This window comes from Grampus griseus, assembly GCF_964374135.1.
Source record: "Grampus griseus genome assembly, chromosome: 5".
NCBI classification, from domain to species: Eukaryota; Metazoa; Chordata; class Mammalia; order Artiodactyla; family Delphinidae; genus Grampus; species Grampus griseus.
In genome coordinates, this window is record NC_138998.1 from 25,355,142 (window position 1) to 25,372,830 (window position 17,689).

The 17,689-nt window shown below is 41.8% G+C and overlaps 1 pseudogene across 1 annotated transcript in view; it reads right to left on the reverse strand.

Annotated features, from left to right (window-relative positions):
* The window catches only part of LOC309822696, a 43,186-nt pseudogene that overhangs the window by 11,251 nt on the left and 14,246 nt on the right, over positions 1–17,689 (reverse strand). The window contains exon 6 of the transcript in view: positions 4,573–4,660. The product of the transcript in view is annotated as an uncharacterized misc_RNA (transcript). The remainder of the gene's footprint in view (positions 1–4,572; positions 4,661–17,689) is intronic.

Below are 17,689 nucleotides of genomic sequence, written 5' to 3' on the forward strand. Positions count from 1 at the left end.
GCAATATCAGTGATGCTATTAATTCTGAGTTCATACTTACTAAATGCATATTAAGTGCCTAACATTGCAGGGATTCAAAGGAATTTAACACGTGGCCTCTGCACTGAAAGAAATTATCCTATGACCATCAATAAAAGAATTTTGAGCCCTTACCATGTGCTGGGGATATGAAATTTCAGTTAGGGTCAGTAGTGTATACAAGGCCATTCTCTTGCCTCCCGTACACATTTTCTATTGATTGAGCAGCCAGAATTCGAGGCTGGGGCTGAATGGTCCTGCCAGACTCTGCCTCTCGAAGGTCTTGCTCCCAAGGAAACAGTGTGTCTAATCAGCACTGGACAGGCTTTGGCTTCCTGAGCTGCCTGACTATGTCCAATTCCTTCAGACAAGATGAGGGAGAGCAGGGATGCTTCAAGGAGGAGATGGAGAAAGGGGAAGGACAGAAGGAGAGTGGAGAGTGTTGAAGACAAACTTTACAACTCAACAATTCTATATCTAGTCTGAGTCCAGAGGCCATGGATTTTTTTTCCCTTTTCTGTCCATGACCCCGAAGAGGTCATGGATTTAACCACTATGCTACACAGGCCTCACAAGAGCTATGGTTTTATGGAGCATTCACTATGCATCAGATGTGATCATGGCCACCCACATGCTTAAGCAGTTGTGCTTGGCACAAAGGGGCCTTCCAAGGGTGTGAGTGGGGCTGGCAGCCAGCCAAGCTCTATTTGCCAAGTCCAGGGCATGAAGCATAGACCTGGAAGGGGTAACTTCCTCTGACTCATTGGTGAGAGGTAGTGCCTTTTAATTCATCTGCCCAGAGGGGCTCTTTTTCTAATTCGTATAAAGGTGCTAGCTGGAGCCTTAGGCCCTATATTTAACACTTTACATATATGATCTCATTTACCCTGTAACAATCTCTTGATTTAGACGCTATTATTATCCCATTTTTACAAATGAGGGACTGAAATACAGAGAAGTTATTTAGCTTGCCTGAGATTAAATCATGGAGCAGGGATGTGAACTCAGGCAGTCTGTTTGAAAATAACCATGAAGCATGATTCAAATAAACCAAGAAAATGTTTTAATTTTCAGTAGTTCTCAATATTTAAACTTTAAAAAAGAGAACAAAAGGATTTAAGTATTTAGCGTCAGAACTAAAAAAAAAAAACACGCGAAAGGAATTCTGGCACTGGTGCACCTTGTTAGTGGTATACATCCCTGTTCCACGCAGCCAGCGTTGCACAGGGCCCCAAACCCAGAAGGGCTCCTCACTTGGTTTAGTGCTCTATCATCATCATCTTGAAATTCTTAATAATATTTGAACAAGGACCCATGAGTTTCCATTTGCACTGGGTCCCAACAAATTCTGTAGCCAGTTCCTGCTATCATGTTTAGTGTGGTCAGAGCAGAAAGCAAAATCTAACAAATGGTCAGCTTTAAGTAATCGTCAGCCCTATAGACCACTGTTCGGTGAATTGTGGTCAGAGGGAGGCCTCGTTCATGAGGGGAGAACCAGCAGGGTTCTGCACCCAAACTAGCATTTGGTTCCTGCCTTAAAATCAAAGAAGCCATCGATACTGCCTTTAGGGATAGACTTAAGCAGCAGAGCTAGGTAAAGCCTCATCACAAAGAAAAGGCATGATATCCTTGACCCTGGACCAGCTAATCTGAAGGTGATGCTAGACCCATGTGGTACCAAGGGTGAATAGTGCCAGTAGGCAGACAGGTGTTTAGTGCCCCATAATCTCCATCACCAAATCTTACCCCAACATAAATGCATAAGCATAAGCCACCCCAAGTAAATATTCAATTAAGCAGATCCCTGGAGCTGACTTTGCTAGCAGGCCCCCTGACAAGTCCCTTGCCTCCCCATTCATTCACTGAGCTCCTCCTTTGTAGATACTAGGACCCTCAATGATAAAAGGTGAGAAACCATAAATCTGTTCCTCAAAGTGCTCCTGGAGCCTTTTTTTTTTTTTTTTTTTTTTTTTGCAGTACGCGGGCCTCTCACTGTTGTGGCCTCTCCCGCCGCGGAGCACAGGCTCCGGACGCACAGGCTCAGCGGCCATGGCTCACGGGCCCAGCCCCTCCGCGGCATGTGGGATCTTCCCGGACCGGGGCACGAACCCGTGTCCCCTGCATCGGCAGGCGGACTCTCAACCACTGCGCCACCAGGGAAGCCCCCAAGTGGATTTTTTTTAAAAGGTCTCAACTATATGCTGTCTACAAAAAACCCAATTTATACATAATAATATAGATAGGTTAAAAGTAAAAGGATAGAGACAGATATATCACGCTAATATTAATCAAAAGAATATTAATAATTAATCAAAAGACTATATTAATATTAGTCAAAGTAGATTTCAGAGAAGGGAATAATACCAGAGATAAGAGAGAAATATTACTAAGGATTTCATAATGATAATGAGGGTCAATTCTTCAAGAGACTTAACAATCCTAAATCTTTATGCACCTCATAACAGAGCTTCAAAATTCCTGCAGCAAAACTGATTAAACTGCAAGGAGATATAAACAAAGTCACAATTATCTCTCTCTCTCAATAATTGATAGAGCAAGTTAACAGAAAATTTGTAAAGATACAGCAGACTTGAACAACACTTCTGACCAACTTGACCTAGCTTACATTTATGGAACATTTCCTCCAATAACAGCAGAATACACATTCTTTTCAAGTGCACATGGAAGATTTACTAAGACTGATTGTAGTCTGGGCCATAAAACAATTGTGTTCTCCACCCACAGCAGAATTTACGTAGAAATCAACCAAAGAAAACTATCTAAAAATTTAACAAATATGTGGAAACTAAACAGCACTCTTCTAAATAACCCATAGGTCAAAGAAGAAATCAAAAGGGAACTTAGAAAATAGCTTGAGTTGAATGACAATAAAGATACAACATATCAAAATTTGTAGGATGCAATGAAAGAGTGCTTAGTGTTAATATAAACATTTATATTTGAAATAAAAAGGTTTAAAATCAATAACTTAAGCTTCGCTTCTACCTTAGTAAACTAGAAAGAGAAGAGCATATTATACCCAAGGTAAGCAGAATAAAAGAAATAATAAAGATAAAAGAAAAAAATCAATGAAATTGAAAAAAGAAAAACATTAGAGAAAACCAAAAACTGGTTCTTTGAGAAGATTAATAAAATTGATAAATTTCCAATCAGATTAATTGGAAAAGAGAAAACAAATTATCCATTTCAAACTTGGAAGAGGAGACATTGCTACAGATCCTACATGAAAAAGGTTAGAAGGGAATATATGAATAACTTTATGCCAATAAATTTGAAAACTTACATGACATGAACAAATTTCTTAAAAAGATACAAACTAACAAAGCTTTACCCAAGAAACAAATGACCAGAATAGCCCTCTATCTATTAAAAAATTGAATTTGTAGTTTTAAAATCTTCCCGTAAAGAAAACTCCAGGTCCAGATGTCTTCGAAGACTAGTGAATTCTATCAAATATTTAGAGTTGAAATAATGACAATTCTACACAAATTATTTCATAAAATAGAAGAGGAGGGAACACTTCCTAACTCATTCTGTGAGGCCAGAATTACCCTGATCCCCAATACCATCTGAAGACATTACAAGAAACGTATGGACTAATATCTTTCATGAACATAGATGCAAAAATTCTTAACAAAATGTTAGCAATATACTAAAAGGACAGCACATCAGCAATATATTAGATCTAGTGCTATATTAAAAGTTTAATAAAATGAAGTTTATTAATATATTATAAAAATCACAGCAAAGCTATCCAAATTGTAAATCTTCCCAACCTTTCTGAATAAGGAAGTATATTAGAGAAGGAATCTTTTTCTTCTAAAATAATAAACAGTCTTCAGTCAAGCCCTCAATCCTCAGACCTTGGCTATGTTCTGTTGCCCTTGATTGCCCCAAGGTGCTGTAAGTACTGAGGTCCTAAGATGGTGTAGCCTAGAGACAATCCAGAAAGCTTTCTTGCAGTGCTGCAGATGCTCACTTGTGGCTTGGCCTACTGGGTATGTGGATTCAGAAAAGTGGAGACGTTCAAGGTTGTGAAGATAAACGTGGCAAGGAAATACTCTGTTTTCCAGAAGCTTTTGAGAATAGCTCTTTCTCCCTAAGGAGGTTGGGATGACTTTGTAATCATACACAAAGGAGTGTTCCCTCTTGAGTAGGCTGCCTTTCTTCCTCAGGTCACTTGCTTACATTTTACATTGTAAAATTTACATATCTTGACCTTAGGGAAGAAAAATCTGGAAGTCATACCTCTTGCCTTTCCTTAGTTGCCAACTTCTTGAAATGGGGCTTCTAGTGAGGTCTTTGAGACCCCTTTGCGGGCTTACATACAACTGTCTGCCATGCCATTTTTATGATTTCAGGCCTTCCCGTAAGATCACATACGAAGACTAAAATGGGTCACTCCTTCCCTCTCAGCTGAAAAATCTCACTTGGCACTGTTAACAAGATGCAGTTAAATCACTGTCCCCATGATTAACCCAAGCACCTCGTTTTGGAAGGTGAACAAATAAAGCCACTTAATTTTCTACTCACCTTATTACAATTTGAGTGAATTCCAGCAAATCATTTGCTCCTTCTTTTCCTTTTCCATCTATGCCATTATCTGCCAAATACAACTTCACTAAACAAGGAGCAGCTTCAGTCAAATCTTTAATTTTTTTCTTGATTCCTGTAAAAAGATAAGAGTATTTGATTATTTTTAGACAATAGTTCCCCCATTCGACCAGCTAAGTTGATTTTATTTTTTAAGATTATACTGATTTTACTTGTGTGAGTGGATGCATTTGGCAATATAGTCAAGGAAATACATATAATTTAAGAAGTCCTTTTTAAAATACCCAGTACATTTTTTTTTTTTTTTTTTTTTTTTTTGCGGTACGCGGGCCTCTCACTGTTGTGGCCTCTCCCGCTGCGGAGCACAGGCTCCGGACGCACAGGCTCACGGGCCCAGCCGCTCCGCGGCATGTGGGATCTTCCCGGACCGGGGCACGAACCCGCGTCCCCTGCATCGGCAGGCGGACTCTCAACCACTGTGCCACCAGGGAAGCCCCCAGTACGTCCTTTATTCTTTACAACAGCAAGCCCAAAATTGCTCTGTATGAAAGAAAATCTCATTTAAGATTTAAATTGTTGCCTTTACTTTGGCTAAAGAGAAAATCGATGTCTCCAGAAGTTCTCGGTAGAAGCTGAATGCATTGTCTGCTGATCCCGGGGAAATGATAGCCCTTTTACAGGGATTCACCCCTCTAAAAGAGCCTGCAAAGTTGTCATATTTTTTGAGCTCTAGAAGGACAAATGTGGAGGAAGAACTGTCCTGCCTTCATAGACTTCATGACTGAGTTCAGTGGTCCTGGAGTCTGGTACATCCGTGTTCTATCCAGATTTCACAAAGTTCAGGGTCAGTGCTGTGGGGTGGCATCATGTTCACACTTGATTTACAAGTTTAGGAGTTTGGTAAAGAAAAAAACAAGGGGATGGAGAAAACAGCCGTGGACATAACGCTGGCTTATCCACTTATAAGTGTGAGATGGGAGAGCTGAACCTCCAGTCAGTCTCAAAGCCTATCACTTCCCGCGGGCCTCCAAGCGTTTGAGGGTAGACGCTTTGTGTGCAACATGACCCTCGGAACCCCAGCCAACTACTGCATGTGGGGGCCCGACTGAAAACCAGTGATCTGTTCCAAAGTCGGGGAAGAAAATGCAGGGAACTTAGAGATAATATATCTATATGTTGTCTCGTGCAGGCAGTTTAAGGGATTTTAAAGGCTTATGTAGAGAACAAACATATGGACACCAAGGAGGGGAAAGCAGGGGGCGGGGGTGGTGGTGGTGGGATGAATTGGGAGATTGGGATTGACGTGTATACACTAATATGTATAAAATAGATAACTAATAAGAACCTGCTATATAAAAAAATAAAATAAAAAAAAAAGGCTCATTTAGGGAATTCCCTGGTGGTCCAGTTGTTAGGACTCGGCACTTTCACTGCCGTGGCGCGGGTTCAATCCCTGGTCAGGGCACTAAGATCCTGCGAGCCGTGTGGCCAAAAAAAAAAAGGGTCCTTTAGTTACACAATAATTTTGCCTGACATGCTGACTTGAGAGCCTAACCCCAGGGCTAAATGGGACTCTTCTGTACTTGAATTCATTCAGCATTCAACAAGTATTTTTGAGCTCCTATTATGTGCCAGGCACAGTTCTAGCTGTTGGGAATCCAACAGGGAACAAAAGAGACAAAACTTCCTGCCTTCATAAAGCTGAGAGTGAATGTTAACTAGTGTGTGGGAAGAGAGGAGAGTGGATGATAACTCAGGGGATGTTTTCAAGTCATGAAAGAGAACAGAGTTTTTAGGGAAAGGTGATAAATTTGACATTGGATCATTCTACTCTGCCAGTAAAGAAAAAAAAAAAAAAAAGCATGCTTTCAAAAGATTCAGGGACTTCCCTGGTGGCGCAGTGGTTTAGAGTCCGCCTGCCGATGCAGGGGACACGGGTTCGTGCCCCGGTCCGGGAGGATCCCACATGCCGCGGAGCGGCTGGACCCGTGAGCCATGGCCGCTGAGCCTTGCGCGTCCAGAGCCCGCAACGGGAGAGGCCACAACAGTGAGAGGCCCGCGTGCCGGAAAAAAAAAAAAGATTCAGTTGGTTTATTTGGATATGAATCTAATCTGCTGAGTTATTGAAGGAAATAGGAAGGATTGATTTTCCTTCGAAACATAGTTGGAGGGGTGAAAACGAGCCCATCCTTTAGTTTTACTGGGGATAAGCCAAACTTGTCCAAATCTCATTTGTCCTTACATTCAGGGTATGGGAATGATAGCAAATGACAGCCATTATGAATAATATAACAGTGCTAGTATACTAGCACAGTATCTGGCGCACCGTAGGTAACTGTTGAATGAATGAGTGAATTAATGAATAACAGTGTAATCATATTGTGGAAAATTTTATCTCACCATTCATTGTTTTTCCAAGCATAGCGTGGTTAATAATGCCCTGAGACAACTCATGAACACGAATAAAATATGATTTTTCTATTTTTGAAATCTCTTCACAAATATAAACACTTGTGAAGAGTTGACTGCCCAGGATGATTAACCATGTAGATCCTAATTGCATGTGGCACTCATTTCTTTTTGCCCCCTTCTGGCATGCCAGAAAGCAGCAGTGATGAAGCATGAGGCCAAGGGGGCCAAGGCCAAAGGCCAGAGGCCAAATTCCTTTGCAGCCACTCAGCTTTGCAGGGAAAGAAACAAAATGGTCTCAGCCAGTCTGCACCCCGACCCGAGCCAGCGTGGCATAAATGTGTGCCATTGGAGAGGAAGGGAGCTTCCAAGCTTGTGACTGGCCTGGTCCAGCTTGCATCCCTATGGGAAAAAACAATCCAAATCTCCCTCCGGTTGGTGGTAAGAGAGGTAACAATGTCACCTGGGCCCATGAAAAATAAGCCATTTGGAAAATGCTAGTCCAAGGCACGCGCCAGCATTTAGACCTCTAGTTAGTCCCAGTGCCCTGTTAGAGGGTAGGAAGGCTGATGCTGCTTTAGCACAGGGATTTCCTGCTGCAGGCCTCTAACTAAAGTTCAAGCAGAACCACATTCTTTTCTCTGGATGGGAAACAAATTCCTTGGAGTAAGGGTAAGTACATGCTCAGCTCTGGTAACACTTGATCCACCCCAGCTGTATTCACTCCAAACTATTTTTACCTAATCTTACAGTTCCTTTACTTTAAAACAAAAACAAGCTCACCAACAATGACCACTTTAATTTATGCTCCTGTGTCTCAGAGAATCTAGCAATGATATAGCGATGCCAGTTGTGCCTGAGACAGGGTGGTGTACTGAAATGAGCAGAATCCCCAGGTTTAAAACCTCTCTGAAAAATGCTGTGTGACGCCCCAGAAAGTCACTTAACTTCTCTGAACCTAAATATCCTCATTGCTGACATATAGATCATAATACTCACCTCCTAGAGGTATTGTGAAGATTGACTGGGAAGCATGGTGAAACAGTGGTTGTAGAGGCATGTAGTACACAGCAAATATTACTGCCTAGCTTTCCAGCTGCACATCTGGACTTCACGTCATTGAAACCCTAGAATGGGTGCAACCTGATGGAGAACCTCCGTGTGTAAGATGTCCCCCTTCTGCCACTGCCTGAGGATCAGATAACTGCATACCTCCCTTAGGAATCACACCACAGATCCAGTGTGGACTTGCCCTACCTTGAACTTTGTCCCATTTTCTCTTTGGCTAATTGCCAGGATTCCCCAATTGTCCCTGATTTCAGAATCTTTCTTACCACCCTCATTGCACTGGCTACTGGGTCCTGTCAATGCTCCTTCCTAAATATATCTAGATTCTACCTTTCCATCACTGCAGGCTCAGTTCTGCACTTTATCTTCTACTGTAAAAACCTCCAAACTCATCTTCCGTCATCCAGATGTCCCTATCTCTAAAACAAGTTCTGTAAGGCTGCTGGAGGTTTTTTGTAAAAATCCAGTTCTTATTATGTCAGTGTCTTGCTGCAAAAGCATCACGGCTCCCCCTTTGCTCACAGGAGAAAGCCCTGTTCCTTAACAGCATTCATGGCTTTTGGCCATGTGGGCTCCACTGGCCTTTCCAGCTACATCTCCAGCCCTCTACCAATGACCTGACCACTCTGTGGTGAATGTCACACTTCCCATATGCTGAACACTCTAGGCGCTTTCATCCCCTGAGCCTCTTCTCACGTGGTTCCGTTTACCTAGAATGCCCTCTCTTTCCCAGTTGATGAACCTCTTCTCATTCCTTCCAGAGAGAGCTCTGTTTCCCATATGGGCCAACTCCCAAAGGTCAAGTGTAAATTTTCATGGAACCAGAAGTTCCCCAGAGGGGGTCCTCATCTAGCCGTTTCTGAGACCAACAGGTGAGCATCACACATTCCTGTGGGCATCAGACCGTGAACCAGTACTCAAATTTGTTCATTTGTTCATCTGTGGATGCCAGGTCCTGGTAGGACCTTCTTCTTGACGTTGATTTTTTTTTAACTTATTAAAACAGCTTCTTTCCATCAACAGGGAGCATACGTGATTTTCTGTGTAATTACCAGAAGTCTATCAGTCAGAATATAAATTCTATTGATTGCAGGACTTAAGGAAGCAAAGTGTAATTAGTGTTGGATGATTCACACCTTGGACTTTGGAACCTGTCCACAACGTTTTCCATTGTTTAGCTATCACTCACGATAAAATCATTTCTGGATTATAACCAGTAACTTCCTGACTTGGAACTAATAAAGCTGTTTTGAAGATTTCATCTTGACTTTTGAACTTGACCTTGCATTCCTTAATGCCACTAAGCGTTCCTATGGTCTGTGCCGTTGATATAAGCAATACTGCTTTATTTTGGGAAGTGAATTTGCCACCTGGGTGGCATTAGTGCTGTAGTTAGGGTCTGATCAATCCCAAGCTTGGGGACTGAACGGGGCACAGGGAAGCTGCCTTATCTGCAGATGACTCTTCCTGATGACCTTTCGGTGACTTTCAGTCTTCAGCCATCTTCTGGCTCTTTATGAACCTGACAAGCCTGTGACTAGGATAAGTCAAGCCAGACATCACCCGAGTGAGTGCTGATCACCCACCAGGCCCAGGGTCGACAGTTCTTGTAAACCCTTGGTACAGAGCCATGGGGCTCAGAGGCGGCCAGACTGGGTCTAGAAGAGACAAAGAAGCCGGAACAGAAACAGGTCTGGGCCCTGTTTGTTCTGTGCTTTCCATGGCAAAGAAGAGGCATCTAGGAGCCTCACTCTGCTTTCTGATTTTCTTTACTCAGCAAAATAAATCAAGAGTAGGCAATCTGATTCTCTTCACGTCTAAAACAGTGGTTCTCAAATGTGGGCCCTGGACGAACAGCATCAGCATCACCTGAGAACGTAATAGAAATGCAAATTCTCCAGCTTCATCTCCGACCTACTGATCCAGGTCCTTGGTGGGGGTGGGGGGGCAGGATCCAGCAATCTGTGTTTTAACAAGGCCTCCAGGTGCCTCTAATGCTGCTCAAGTTTGAGCAACACTGATCTAATAATTTTTCATATTCAGTGATGCTTTGAGGCAAGACTGGCTTGGACAAACAGACATCTACCTTCTGCAAGCATAGAAATGGAATACTTCGCCTCTTCTATCAACTTGCGGATGGCTGCTAAATGTAAAGTTGTCTCGTTCTCGTAGTCATGCATTTGGAAGGAAAATAAAGGGTGTCAGGCTTCTGAATGGGGGTTTTGACTCATACAATATTGTGAGTTCAACTTTCCAAGCAGCAGGCCAAAAGCCTCTTGTCCACAAAGGGGCGAGCACAAAAATAGTTTGGCTGTTTCCAATTGGAACCAAATGGAAACCATCTGGACTCCTTACCCAGGAGGTTGATGTAAATCAGCTCAATCTGACCCTTTATTTTGAAACAAGTAAAACTCTTCTACCAAAGACCAAACTCATCCCCAGACGAATAAACACCTTATGACTATGAAAGTAATTATCCAATATGGGAAGCTGATTTTTAATTTGTTTTGTGAATTCTGGATAGCATGAAAATGCTCTACTTTGACAAGAAGTTATAAAGTAAATACATCTTAGATACAAAGTTGTTTCTATTGATTTGAGGCACAGGATTCCTTGGGAGACCAAAGACTTTAATGGCTCCCATTGTCCATTGGATTAAGTCCAAACTCGTGGCCTGACATGCAGAGTCCTCCTTAATGTGACCCACACCGTCTTGCCAGGTCCATCCTCCTGCATCCTCTTGTTCCAGCTAAACTTGTATGTTTGTGGCTTGCATTGTTTTTTAGTTAAAAATTTTTTTTATTGAGATAACATTGGCTTATAACATTATATGTTTCATATATACAACATTATATTTCTACTTCTGTATACACTACAGTGTGCTCACCACCAAAAATTTAGTTTCCACCCATCACCGTACAATTGATCCCTTTTACCCATTTCACCCTCCACCCCAATGCCCTTCCCTTCTGGTCACCACTACTCTGTTCTCTGTGTCTATGTGTTTGTTTTGATTCAGTTTGTTCATTTATTTTGGTTTTTGTTTGTTTGTTTATATTCCACATATGAGTGAAATCGTATGGTATTTGTCTTTCTGTCTGATTTATTTCACTTAGTATAATAACCTCAAGATCCATCCATGTTGTTGCAAATGGCAAGATTTCTTTTTTTTTTAAATGGTTGTGTAATATTCCATTGTATATACACCACAACTTCTTTATCCATTCATCCATTGATGGGCACTTAGGTTGTTTCTATATCTTGGCTATTGTACATAATGTTGCAATGAACGTAGAGGTGCATATATCTTTTTTGAATTAGTGTTTTTGCGTTCTTCTTGATAAATACCCAGAAGTGGGATAACTGGATCATATGGTAGTTTTATTTTTAATTGTTGAGGAATCTCCGCTGTACCAATTTACATTCCCACTGACAGTGTTTGAGGCTTCCCTTTTCTCCACATCTTCACCAACACTTGTTTTTCTTTCCTTTTTGATAATAGCCATTCTAACAGGTGTGAGGTGATATCTCATTGTGGTTTTGATGTGCATTTCCCTAATAATTAGTGATGTTGAGCATCTTTTCATGTGCCTCTTGGCCATCTGTATGTCTTCTTTGGAAAAATGTCTATTCAGCTCCTCTGTGGCTTGCATTCAGGCCTTTCTTCCTCACTTAAGTCTCTCTCCATATAAGTGCTTTCTTTCCACATCAGGTTAGCTCCTAGCTCGTTCACAAAGCCTTCTCTCCAGTTCCATCTCTGGGGAGAATGCCCTCTGACCGGTGTCCATATCTGGCCCTTGGCAGATGCTGCCTTGTGTGGTTTTTCATTTCCTAGGTGTATATCCTGTCTCAAAACTACATTCTGAGTCCTTTCGTTATGAATTGAATTGTGTCTCTTCCCCAAATTCACATGCTGAAGTCCTAACCCCTAGTTCCTCAGAAAGTGATCTTATTTGGAAATAGGGTCATGGCGGATATAGTTAGTTGAGATGAGGTCATACTAGAGTACAGTGGGCCCCTAATCCAGTACGACTGATGTCCTTATAAAAAGGAGAAATTTGGACACAGATACACACAGGGAGAACGCCAAGGGAACGTGAGGCAAAGACTGGGGTGAGGCATCTACAAGCCAGGGAACACCAAAGATGGCCATTAATCCAGCAGAAGCCATGAGAGAGGCATGGAACAGGTTCTCCCTCAAAGCCTCCAGAAGGAACCAACTCTGCCAACATCTTGATCTTGATTTTCAGGCTCCAGAACTGTGAGATACTACATTTCTGTTGTTTTAGCCACCCAGTCTGTGGTACTTTGCTATGGCAGCCCTGGGAAACTAATACACCCCTAAAAGGCAAGAGCACACCTTGTGCCCCACACAGAGCTGGCACCTGATAACCATCTTCTGTTGAGACAGCTGCAGTGACCGGAAGATAGTTCCCCGGGGCAGAGACCGGGCATCTCTCTGGCTACATCCCTCACATACCAGCCCAAAATGGCCCTGAGGACATTTAATTCCATTAGTGTTGACTGAAAGAATGACATAGAGCCTGGAAAACTGTAAGATACTGGACTCCACAGGGGGCCTGGCAGGAGACTGCATACAGCTAGTTCATGAAGGTCAGAAGAAGCAAGTTTGGTACTTTTGGGTCAGGTTTTAGTAACTGAAAGGTTGCTATTGTGACCTGGGCCTTAACATAGCTATTATTTAAAAGCTAAAGGATAACTAATAGTATTGCTTTAAAAAAAAAACTTTTTCCTCAAACTATTCACCTTCCGTAAGGGTTTAACATCTCAGGGCCTACTTAAGGGTGGCGGTCTGGGGGGCTCGAGTGAGGGATGGTGCACAGGAGGCGTCACATTCATGAAGGACTCACATTCAGACCCTGGTGTCATCGCCTAATGAGGTCAGGCAGGTATTCTCTGTGTTTTTATGTGTGTTAGAAGAGTTTGCTTGTTAAATATAAAGACTTCAAACATTATGCATTTTTAAACCTTTGCTATTAATTAACTGAAAAAATAATTTTAGCTCAAGTAGCTCAACAAATGGAAGTGGTCAGAGACTCTCTCCAACCTTGGGAAGCCTTGAAGTTCCCAGATAGATTTTGTCCTTTTGGTCTTCCTGCAGTGCCAACTTGACTGCACAGAATGACGCATAGGCCTCGTCTTTGTCCCTGCCACCACTTCCTGTAAAGTCTAGATGCAGAGTTAGAATGAGTGGCCCAGCAGTCCTCTCCCCTCACATGTCATCTGGCGCAGTGTAAGGACTGTCCTCTCTATGGCTACCTGTCTTGGAGACACTGATTCTCCTTGTCCCCAGAGGAACCCCAACCAACTCCTCTGAAAGCATCCTTGGTTGAAAATATTCCCGGATGGTAACTGTCTAACACAAATGATGACCTAGCATGGTGCTCCCCCCCACAACCTTCCTCCTTCTCCCTTTAGTAGATTTTCCAAAATCTACTAGCACTATCCAGCAGAAAGACTATATTTACATCAGACAACAGAGCCAGGGTCTGATAAATGTTCTCACTTTACCTTTTCATCTGGCTTTTTATTTTTTTTGCGGTACGCGGGCCTCTCACTGTTGTGGCCTCTCCCGTTGCGGAACACAGGCTCCGGATGCGCAGGCTCAGTGGCTACGGCTCACGGGCCCAGCTGCTCTGCGGCATGTGGGATCTTCCCGGACTGGGGCACGAACCCGCGTCCCCTGCATCGGCAGGCGGACTCTCAACCACTGCGCCACCAGGGAAGCCCCATCTGGCATTTTAGATCATAAAATTGTAGTTTTTGAATTCAGTGAGATTTCACGGAAAAGATGCAAGGATAATTCAAGGACAGAAAAAAGACCACACAAGAACAGATAAAAATTGAGGAAGAGAAAGCCAAAGGGTGAAGAGCTTCATTATAAGGGCCTGTTGCCTTCCACAAACTATTAAAAACAAAACAAAAATGAAAGAAACCAACAAGAGCACCAGAACGAAACAAACAAACAAACCGAAGTGGACTAAAACAGAATAACAGAAATTTAGGTTAGCTTCCACAAGGAGTTTCCCAAAGACTGTGCTGCTGACACACTCAGTGATTGATCATCTTGTGCTGTCTCTTCATAACTTCAAAATGTTAAAGCTGGAGTGGAATTTAGGAAGCTGTGAGCACAAGTGCTGGACTTGCAGAACAGGATGCTGAAACCGAGGCATCAGGGCAAGTGCTGGGAACAGAATCCTGGTTCCCTACAAAACTTTAACACTTGGACAGCTTCTCACTTAGTTTAATCCTGCTCAGAGGTCATGGAGCTGGTGACTTCTTCAAGTTCCCTCTGAATGACTCCATTTCTGCTTCTATGGAATAAGCATAGGAGAAAAGTTTCCAAGCTGAATTTATCAGGTCCTGCTCGCTGTTTATTGCAGAGATATTTCCATAATTGTTTTCTGGCCCTGTTGAATGTGCCAAAGATGTATTCTTCTGGTGGGTATGGCTAAGCTGTTCTATATTTGGTTTATATGAAGCCGTCAGATGAGTCTTCTTTTTCTCCCCTTGAGTTTTTCTCTCTGTTTGGGGTAATTTCTTTAGTAAGGGGAACACACAGCCTATGAAAGGAGGAAGTGATTTACAAGATGAAGGAAGTGGGAGGAATAGTTGAAACAATCACAAAAATACCTTTTTTTCTCTTCTTTTTCCCTGAAGTAGTTTTCACTGTTACAGCTCCAGATGACTCTGTAATCTAGTTCAAGGTTGTACTTCCTCTCTGTCTGGCTGTATGGAAAAATAAAAAAGATTAGAAAAAGCTAATTCAAAGTTGCATGATTGGATTTTTTTTGTTTTCAGCTGCACTGTGCAGCATGCGATCTTGGTTCCCCAACCAGGGATCGAACCCGTGCCCCCTGTAGTGGAAGTGCGGAGTCTCAACCGCTGGACCGCCAGGGAAGTCCGCATGAATGGATTTTTGACACACTTTAATATAGGTTATTGCCTTCACTTTATGTACACTTTGGACAGAGGTATTTCTCATAAAAGAGAATTATCTGACCCACTGACTTCACTTCAGTCCTGTCTTTTTCATGTTTCTCCTCTAAAAGGCTTGAGGAGACTGTGCAACCAAGCAGGGCTCCAAGAATCATCCTGCAGGGCCTTGTGTAAATCCTTCTTTCTGCTCCACAGCTGCCCTCTATAAAAGTGGCTCCAATCTCGGGAATTAGTAAGAACGTAGCAGAGGGGAACACATTTTTGGCATGTTTAAAAATACATATTTGTGCGTTATCACACTGGAGTCTTTCTGGACCCTTCTTTTCCTTTCTCTTGCACCCCACATCCCATCCATCAGGACACAGTGTAGATGGAGAACCTCCTCTGCTGCTGCCCTAGTCTCACCTGGGTGGAAGCCTCTCACCTCTCACCACCACCTCTCATCTGGATGACAATGGCCTCCCAAAAGATCTCTGTGCCTTCCACCCACACCCAATCCGTTTGCTACGCAGATTGAGGGTCCTTCTCAAACCTAAGTCCCAACTAAGTCCTGATTCCTCTGCACCTTCCTAGCTAACAAGGCCCGTGACCCCCTGGCCCCTGTTATTGGCCAGGCACCTGCTGCTCCTTGTGCAAAGCCCTGGGGCATTCCTGGAATGCTCCCCATTTATCCGCAGGCTCACTCCCTCACCTTCTGTGGCACAAATGCCACCCAAACATCTATTTAAAGTCATTCTAAATTTACATGCCTTTTGGCCCTATAATTCCACTTCTAAGAATTTTCAGTATTGGTTACATTTGCTCATGAAAGTGTGTGTGTGTGTGTGTGTGTGTGTGTGTGTGTGTGTGTGTGTGTTAATAAGAAAGTTAGCAAACAAGAAAGATATTTGGATTTGGGGGAAAAATAAAATAAGTTCACACCACAACCATCTTTTCCTACACCAGATTCCCAAACGTGCTTATCTTGCTTGACTTTTTTCATTTTTCCATAGCAGTTATCATCTTCTAATAAACTATAGTGGCTCTATATTTCTTATGCCTTTTAAAAATTGTCCGATTCCCCCATCCTTGACACACATCTAGGCACACACATACGCGGCATTCCCAGCCCCTCCTCAGGGGCAGGGATCGTAGTTTTATGCTCTAATGTGTGTAAGGAAAGACACAGGTGCACACACACACATATGAAGGAAGGAAGGAAGGAAAGAGCATTGTTACCGATTGCATTTTACACATTATAACAAGCGATTAAGGAAACAGACTTGTCGTTGGCATTCGTGCCTCTTTGACTGTGGGCAACAGAAGGCTTCTGTGCCCACCTCTGGCAAGGAAAAGTTACTAGGAGGCCTGGGGCAGCTCACAGAACAGAGAGGAAACCAAACATCTGGGCCTTACGGAGCATTGGCCTCAGAACATTTTTGCCCTCATAACACCCTAGAGGAATATGGAAAAGCTATGTACAATCTCGTGCATTTTTAGTCTGGTATCTAAACTTGTTCATCGTAAGTTTTAAAATTTCAAACAGTGAAATTTCTAGCATGTAGAAAATGTTGACGTTTAAAAGTTAAATCTGGGAAGGGGGGAGGAGTTTGGGATTAACATATACACACTACTATATATAAATAGATAACCAACAAGGACCTACTGTATAGCACAGGGAGCTCTACTCAATACTTTGTAATAACCTATAAGGGAAAAGAATCTGAAAAAAATAGGTATATATGTATATGTAACTGAATCACTTTGTTGTACACCTGAAACTAACACAGCATTGTAAATCAACTCTACTTCAATAAAATAAAATAAATAAATTTAAAACAATAAAAATGAAGTCTGTTATACCATTCTTTTAAGTATATCAGATGGAATCTGAATTCCAAGCACTTTGATACCCATCATCATGCATTAAAAAATCCCAAACAGCTCAAAACATGAGCAGTTCTTTTTGAGTGATTGAAAGTTTTACATGATTCCTTTTTTTTCCCTGTGTTTTTACTGTTATTTCCATTTTACTAACTCTGCAGAATTTTATATTTGAAAGTCATTTATAGGCCATCCTGTAATACTTCTCTGTAATAAAAATGCTTCATTTACAAATATTTAAATTTTAAAAATTTCTTGGGCTCATAAACCTCTAAAGTATTAAAAATTCTTCTATAGTTATTATTTAGAAGTATGCAATTGATTAATACAACATATGTATTTTATATATTTTGATAAATCCTAATTAAACCAAAACAAATTTTATTGACTGCCTTGCCCAAAGAGATGGATGGTGCTGTTTTATTTATTTGTTTTTATAATTAATTCATGTATTCATCAAAGAATATTACTGCTAAAATGAGGCAGGCTTCAGCATCAATGTTTTTTCTATTTTTCATTGTTATAGTTGGAACTACTGAGAAATCTTGTTCAGGTGGATGGCAATGGAATAATGCCAGACCTAATCTCCCTCGTCCCCCAAATACAGGACACCCAGTTCAATTTAATGTCAGATAAACAAGAATAATTATTTTAAGTGTATCCTAAACATTGCATGGAACATACTTATAATACATTATTTGTTTCTCATCTAAAACTCAAAATCCTAGAAGGAGTTTTATCACAGCAGTATTATTCAATTCTTTGAACTCCTGAGTTACAGACTAAAAATTAATAT